This window comes from Cherax quadricarinatus, chromosome 72 (assembly GCF_038502225.1).
Source record: "Cherax quadricarinatus isolate ZL_2023a chromosome 72, ASM3850222v1, whole genome shotgun sequence".
In the NCBI taxonomy this organism is placed as follows: Eukaryota; Metazoa; Arthropoda; class Malacostraca; order Decapoda; family Parastacidae; genus Cherax; species Cherax quadricarinatus.
The window spans coordinates 87960-97089 of NC_091363.1; positions in this window are offsets into that span (position 1 = coordinate 87960).

Here is a 9130-nt window from a genome sequence, read left to right on the forward strand (position 1 = left end):
CTCGTCGGGCCGTTTGGGTTGAAACGAACACGATGGGCCCATGATAATTTGCTGGCACTTGAGTTGGCCTCTTCCTCTCAACGTGTGGTTTCCGTCGAAACAAACACGATGGGTCCATGTTAATATGCCCTCATTTGAAATGGCCTCATGCTCTCGACGTGAGGTTCATGTTGAAATGATCACTATGAGTCGATGATAGTATGATTGCACTTTACCTGGCCTCTTGATGTCGACGTGTCGTTTGCGTTGAAACGAAAACAATGGGTCCTTAATAACACACTGGCATTTGAGCTTGGTAAGTAAGTAAGTAAGTTTATTCAGGTATACACAAATACAGTTACATAGAATTATCATACATAGCAGCATATATGTAGAGAACCTAGGATAACCCAAAAAAGTCGGACAGAGTGACTTATTTCCATTGGGGTCCTTTTACCTTATTATTATAATATAAAGGTTATAATATTTTCTTATTATTCTACAATGAAGATAACATCATATTATCATACTAAAAAGACTATCTACTACACCAAGGTCATTAAGCCTGTCTACAATACGAGGGTCATTACTAGGAATAAGGTGTGGTAGGTGAACTGCTGTCCTACACACCACAAACAGTAACAAGATGACGTCTCTGGAGGCGATCGACCACCTCCCTTACTATACAGGCGGTGAGAAAAAGATGCATACATCTCGCCTGATGAAGGAGAAAATCACCGCTAAAAATATTGGGTTTGGTGTGTCCATTCAACGGGCCATCCTCGTTGAAACAACGTGAGACCATGTTATCTTTCCAAACTTAAGTTCTCTGCCGCAGGCATCTCTGTCGAGAACACCATAGTCTCATGGATTAGAATTTTAGATTTTGCCACCGAAGTGGCTAGTTTATTGTGCACCCCATATCCATCATGTGGACGGTAGCGCAAGAGCATATGGATACACAAAATACCCAGGAACTAGGCCGCAAAGGGTTAACAGGAATACATATGGAATTATATCTACATATCTATAGTTCACTTATCTGTTACAAGCAAATTTAGGAAATTTAACATTGCCATCTAAGAGAAATTGCACACACCACTTTTTACCTGGTGACTATGGTCCCATACTGAAACTATATACTGTGCCAAAACAAAAGCATTCACACTGCTAAACTCACAAAATAGTATTTAGTCACTTAGCCATAATACCAACTTACCTCATAATTTGTAATATTTTACATTTAAGAATAAAACTAAGTATGCCCGAAATGCCTAGCCATGCTAAGCGTTCTAGTGGTACACTCTGTAATCTCAATTTTACTACATGTTAAACCAAACAATAACCAAATTTCTGTAAACTCAGCATTGTAATCCTTATAGAGAATAAACTTTGAATTGAATTGAATTGAATTGAATAGTAATCTGTTGGCGTTTGAGCTGGCCTCTTGGTCTCCTCGAGCCGTTTGAGTTGAAACGAACACGATGGGTCCATAATAATTTGCTGGCACTTGAGCTGGCCTCTTGCTCTCGACGTGTGGCTTGTGTTTGAACATGATGGGTCCATAATAATATGCTTGCATTTGAGTTGGTCTTATGCTCTGGAAGTGTTGTTAGTTTTGAAACGAGCACAATATGTCCATAATAATATGCTGGGTCCGTAATAATATGCTAGCATTTGGGCTGGCCTTTTACTTTCGACGTGTCGTTTGTGCTGACACAAACACGATTGGTCCATAATAATATACCCTCATTTGAGCTGGCCTCATACTCTCGGCCTGACGTTTGTGTTGAAACGAACACGATGGGTGCATAATAATATGCTGGCATTTGAGTTTGGTCTGGTAGGTGAACTGCCGTCCAACACACCAGACACAGTAACAAGATGTCTCTGGAGGCGATCGACCACCACCCTAACTATACAGGTGAGAAAAAAACTGCATATATCTCGCCTGATGAAGGAAGAAATCACCGCTAAAAATACTGGGTTTGGTGTATCCATTCAACAGGCCATATTCGCTGAAAAACTTTGAGACCATGTGATTTTTCCGAACTTAAGGCCGCTGCCGGAGGCATCTCGGCCGAAAACACCCCATGATCTATTGGTGTCATCGCCGTCGAACGAAAACGGAACACACTACTTTTCCACGGGTGACGATAGTCTCCTAGACGTCTGCTCAACTGCTCGCACGGCCGTCAAGACTAACGCCAGAGGAGCTTCGCTTGCTTGCTCTGGTTGGTCAACTGCCGTCCTATGCACCACAGACACGGTAACAAAATTCCGTCTCTGGAGGCGATCGACCGCCTCCCTTACTATAGAGGCAGTGAGGAAAATTTGCATACGTCTTACCTGACAAAGCAGCAGCTCACAGCTAAAATGCTGGGTTTGGTGTGTCCATCCAACAGGCCATCCTTGTTGACACACCGTGAGACCATGTTATTTTTCCCGAACTTAAGGCCTCTGTCGAAAACACCCCATAGTCTCATGGTGTCATTGCCATCTAAGATTAGATTAAATTTTGCCACCGAAGTGGCTAGTTTATTGTGCACCCCATATCCATCCTGTGGACGGTAGCGCGAGAGCATGTGGATACACAAAAGGCCTAGGAACTAGGCCCCAAAGGGTTAACAGGAATACATATGGATTTATATCTACATATCTATAGTTCACTTATCTGTTACAAGCAAATTTAGGAAATTTGCTTAGTATATCTGGTATCTTATTTTCATTAATAAGATATCTTGACATGTCACATAGGTTATTATACTGTCTGTCTCTGTATTCCTCAATAAGTGGACAATTAAGCACATAGTGTTCAAGAGAGTGACCATATGCCTGATCACATAATTTACATTTAGTTTGATCATCATCTGTGTGTCTCCCAAACTGCAAGAAGTACTTGTAACCAAGCCTAAGCCTGGCCACTACAACATCAGTCAGTCTGTCTTACCTAACAACTAACAGTCTGTTCACATTGCAAGTTGCTCCATAAACATACTTATCTACGTTCATGTTATCATAGTGGGTTATAGATCTACTCAGGCTTCTAACTGCATTCCTATAACAATCATTTTCATTATTTACTTCTCTCCTAATATTATTCCTAATGCTAGACACAGTTATACCAAAGTTATATTCTACATTCTCCTTCTCGATACTCTTCTTGGCTAACATATCAACTTTATCATGAAGGAGTAATCCAATGTGTGATGGGATCCATAGCAATTGTACATTAATTCCCTTTTCCCTAATTTTTGAGTATCTATTCCTGGCTTCCCCAATGAGCATGTTGTTGGAGTCATTATATAAGTCAAGAGCCTTCAATGATGACATAGAATCAGTAATGATGATAGAGTCAAGCTCAGTGTCATAGGTTAGCTTTAGCGCCATTAGGATTGCAAACAATTCAGTTTGCAGTGTAGACGCCCAGTTGTTAATTCTTATGCCTAACTCAACACATTTATTATCGTTCTTAACTAGGGAGGTGACAACAAGAGCAGATGCAGCCCTGCCAGAAGACACCTGTTTAGATCCATCAGTGTATATAACTTGTGATAACTTATTACTACCAGCTAGGTGAGAAATTTCTTCTTGAGCAGTTGCTCTAACAAGAGATTTAAGGAAGGGATTACTAGCAATGAGCTTCTTGGGAGGGACTTGTAGGTATGTGATATTAAATGAACACATCTTCCATGGAGGGGTGAAATGCTCTTGTTGCCTACAGTGATACAGTTCATGTAGGTTATAAAACTTAATGCAATTGCACGTTTTCACAATCCATTTAGATCTGTGTGTATTTACCTCTAGACACTTGGTAAGATTCACTGTGACAGTGTCTGGTTCGTTTCTCAACATTCTAATACCGAGTACAGTGTTAATTTCAACAATCCTATCACTGATACTAGAAATACCAAGCTCCTTCCTCATGTTAAGAACTTTTGTAGATCCGGGACAGCCAAGAATAATCCTGAGAGCTTCATTTTGCATTAACTCCAAGGGTCGGAGAGAACTTTCTCTAGCTAATATCAACATGGGAGCAGCATAATCAATTAAGGACCTAACATAGGCTATGTACATCATTCTCACGATTCTCACATTAGCACCATAGTTGGGATTGTAGCCAGCAACAGCTTTGAGAGCATTTAGCCTAGCTTTGCATTTCTTGTTTAGTTGTGGTATAGTGGATTTGTTAAAGGGTACATCTACACCAAGATATCTGTAAGTTTTAACGTAGCTAATGATTTCACCCTGCAAATAGATGGGTGGGGGATGTCGTTTGCTTGTTAATATCTTTGTTTTAGAGGAAGATATTGTGAGGCCTAGTCGATTACAAATTGCTTGAACTTCATTAAGAATGGTATTCATCTTCTTATGCCCTGTTGTATGGATCATGATATCATCAGCATAGCTTATAGCTATATGTTTAGGTGAGGCAGGTAGAGCATTTAGGAGAGCATTAATCAGAATATTAAATAGCATGGGACTAAGAACTCCTCCCTGCGGTGTACCTAAAGACATTTCTTTAGAATCACTTCTGAAGCCTTGGTAAAGGACAGAGGATACTCTATTTGACAGGTATCCTATTATCCAGCAGAGTAAGCTACCACCAATATTCATTCTGGCTAGTTCATGTAGTATAACGGTTCTGTTCGCAATATCAAATGCAGATTTTAGATCAAGAAAAGTGGTAAAACTAGTAGAGGTGTGTGCAGTGAGAAAGGTGGAAATACAGTTCTGCACACTTTTACCTTTCATGAACCCATAGAGGTAGGGGGAAAGTTGGTGTCTGATTCTGTAGTACAGTTTGTTAAGCATCATTCTTTCAAAAGTTTTACAAAGACAACTAGTTAAGGAGATCGGCCTAAATGTATCAGGCTGTTGGGGCTTAGGGATAGGCACAATGAGACTATTGGTCCAGGAAGTAGGAAGAACGCCCTCAATGTAACTGAGATTATATAGTGCCAACAAAGGGTTATCAGGCACGTGCCTTAGAGTTCTGAGAATATCATAGGTTATACCATCCTCTCCAGGAGCAGTTGATCGACCTTTGGTTAATGCATTATCTAATTCATACTCGGTAAAGAGGCAATCACTCTCATCAATATTTTGGCTCATAAAATTAATCAGTTTCAACATTTCTTCAGAAGTGACAGGCGGATATGGATATGGATATGGGGTGCACAATAAACTAGCCACTTCGGTGGCAAAATCTAAAAATCTAATCTTCAGAAGTACTCTCTAAATTTTTTCTAATATGAGATGGAAGGCTTTCATGCCTGGATGTTTTGGACCAGTCATTTATGAGGTCATTTGCTTTTTCAAGAGGAAAGGGATGAGCAACATTGCCAGTCTTTTTCCTGGTTATTTTATTTATACCTTTCCAAGCCAAACTCAAAGGGGTGGACCTATTTAATCCACTAACAAACTGTTCCCATTCCTGTTGCCTAAGTTCTTCCTTTCTATTCCTTGCATTTGTTAGTGCAGCTTGGAACATTCTTAGCAGGTCTGGGGTTCTACATTCACGGTATGCTTTACCAATCCTCCTAGCTGCATGTGTTAGATTGCGTAGCTGTGGATCATTATAGTATTTACATTGGTTTTTATTGTTATTTATAGTGGAGGGTCTTTGTTTCCTATTCCTGCCCACTTGATCTGTGAGAACACTCTCAATAGTGGTAATTAAATCATCATTAAATTTTTGTGTGCCAATGGGCTCGTAATTCTTATACCATTGATCCAAGTGGTTAATAAAGTTGTCTCTGTGTTCTGGTTTGAGAATAAGTTTCCTCCTTCTGTATTTAGCTCCTTGATTGCTGGAGATGTCATCTAAGAGAAGCGGCATACACCACTTTTCTCCGGCAGATGATGGGCCAATAGTAATATGCTGGCATTTGAGCCGGCCTCTTGCTCTCAATATGCTGTTTGTGTTGAAAAGAACGTGATGAGTCCATATTATTTTGCTGGCATTTGAGCTGGCCTCTTGCTCTTGACGTGTGGTTTGTTTGAAATGAACACAATGAGTCCATGATAGTATGCTGGCACTTTACCTGGCCTCTTTATGTCGACCTGCCGTTTGAGATGAAACGAACACGATGGGTTCATAATAATATACTGGCATCTGAGCTTGGTGTGGTAAGTGAACTGCCGTCCTATACACCAAATACACAGTAACAAGATGTCGTCTCTGGAGGGGATCGACCACCTCCCTTACTATACAGGTGGTGAGAAAAAGATGCATACGTCTCCCTGATGAAGGAGCAACTCACCGCTTAAAATACTGGGTTTGGTGTGTCCATTCATCGGGTCATCCTCGTTGAAACACCATGAGACCATGTGATTTTTCCGAACTTAATGTTTAAGATAGTAAAATTATCTATATTTTCTTTAACATTAACGTGATAACTAACAATTTGTTTACATGGAAGTCTATATCTGCATCACAAGGAGCAACTTACATGGATCAAGAGACCTTCACTAATTTTTCAATAATGGAAAAAAATAGGTAAGACCTACATAGCCAGCAGTAACAACCTGGTTGATCAGGCTCTGATCCACCAGGAGGCCTGGTCACAGACCGGGCCGCGGGGGAGTTGTCCCCCGGAACTCTCTCCAGGTACTCCAGGTACATAGACATTATGGGTTATGTAACACCTGGTGTGAGAGTTATTGTTTGATCAGAGGAAGGGGAGTAACTTCAATTCCTCGCATTAACCCCCCACAAAAAAAAATTAAGATTTAAATAATTTAGTGACCAAACTGGTGGTGGGGACCAGGAGCTGCAGCTCAATTCTGCTGTTGTACTGACAAACACGTCAACAGACAATACTTAAATTATTTAGGTGTATTAAGAGGCTGAGGAAGCGGTAAAGCCGGCGGGGCGGCAGGAGGAGCAGCACTTCTCTCCTGTACGTCGCCTGGTGAGGATGGTATTACTTACAACATACTCAGATTGCTGTGTCGAATACCAGGTAATCCATTACTTGAATTATATAACATGAGCTATGTAACTGGGGAGCTCCCTCAATCTTGGACCAACAGCCTCATCATTCCAATTCCTAAGCCCAATCAACAAAATGCATTTCGCATAATATCTCTTACTAGCTGCTTGTGAAAAAACATTTGAGAGAATGATTCTTAATCGTCTCATGTACAGAATCAAACAATTTTTGTCTCCCCGGTTACATGGTTTCATGCATGGAAGGAGCGTGCATCATTGCATAGCCACCTTTCTCACCCTGCACACTGACAGCTCCTACACTACCTTCCTTGACCTTAAATCCGCTTTCGATGTAGCCAACCGACATGTAATAATTAGTGAACTTGCCAGAATGGATGTTGGAGGATGGCTTCTCCGCTGGATTAAAGGCTACCTGTCCAACAGAAAATCGTCTGTGCTGTTCCAGGGACATAGAAGTGTAACTAAAGACTTTGAATTAGGAACCCCACAGGGAGGTGTGCTCAGTCCCACACTGTTCAATATTCTAGTTAATGCATTACTTAATGCTATGCCTAGTCAGCCCCATAATTATGTGATTAGTTTTGCTGATGATATAATGATTCACACCACCGGATTCTCCAACACCCAAAACATTCTTAATCATGTACTAGCCTCGTGTCAGGACCTGGGGTTGATAATCTCTACTGATAAAACAAAGATACTCAATAGGCGTCCTCCTCGACAGAGAGGCACAGTTCGTCAGATCCAATTGCATGATGGGTCTCTTCTAGAATATGTAAGCAGATACAGGTATCTAGGCTTTGAGGTTCCACTACTTGGACCTGTTGTAACAAGACTTTGTCGCCAATAAAAAGAACGACTAAGAGCACTTAGAGCTGTGGCAGGGCTTCACCCCAGGTATGGTGCTAATGTTAAAATTGTGAAAATGATGTAACTTGCTTATATTAGATCATTGGTTGATTATGCTGCGCCACTACTTGCTCTTGTGTCTGACTGGAAGCTTGGAGGACTGGAAAAACTGCAGAACGAAGCAATGAGGATCATCCTAGGATGCCCTCGTACTGCCAAAATTTTAAATATGCAAAAAGAACTTGATATTCCAAGCATCAGAGATCGTGTTACTGAAAGAAATATCCTAATTGGGGTTAATATGCTCAGGCAAGCTCATTCAAACCCCTGCACAGAAGCCCTCCAAACTTTCCTCAGCACTGGTGAACACTCCTCCAGATGGATCGAAAAGACTGGAACCGACCTCCGCATGAATCAGATACATGATCTATGTCAAGTAAGGCAACAGCGGCACTTCTCCGCTCCATGGAATATTACCCCATTCCAAACTACCATTCCTCCATTTCCCCCCAAACTACTTCTTAAATCACAACCAAAACTTCGCCTTGAAGCCAAACATGAGGCCTTAAGCTGTATTGATAACTTAGTCACACAGCACACACTCTCGCAAATTATTTACGTTGATGGTTCTGTTCACCAATCCACTGGTGCAGCTGGTAGTGCTGCTGTTGTCGTAAAGAGTGATGGCTCTCTTAAAGAAATTGGAGCACGCATCAATAATTGGGCCTCTACCCTTTAGACAGAACTGTTTGCCATACTCCTTGCACTGAAATGCATCTATGTATCAAAGATTGACAGTTTAATTGTAACTGATTCTCTGTCATCCATAAATGCTCTCAACTCATTAAGCATAAATTGTGGCATGCTTGTGTCAGAAGCCAGACACAGGTATGGTAGGATTGTGGACAGTGGAGTCAGAGTGCACATGCTGTGGATTCCATCTCACATTGGTCTTCAGATGCATGATAGAACCGATAAATTGGCTAAGCTGTATGCTTTCAAAGAGGGAGTAGATTACAATCTTGGCTTGTCAGGTAGTAGTTTGAGAACAATAATATGAAAAGAACTTCAGCTGAATTTTATGGACTTAAGGCTCAGGGAGATTGACACCAGTGAGTCCATCTATCATCATTCTATCATGCAGGAGGAGGAGCCACATGTCTATGGTGCATCAACAAAATAAGCAGACTCTTGGATGTCACTACCGCCCGGCTCCGGCTGGGTTACAAGTATCTTTGGCAGGTTAAATCACCACCACCAGATGTAAACCAAACGAAATGTAAACTTTGCCAGATGGATTATTGTCACACCCCGCGTCATTATGTACTGGAGTGCGATAACATT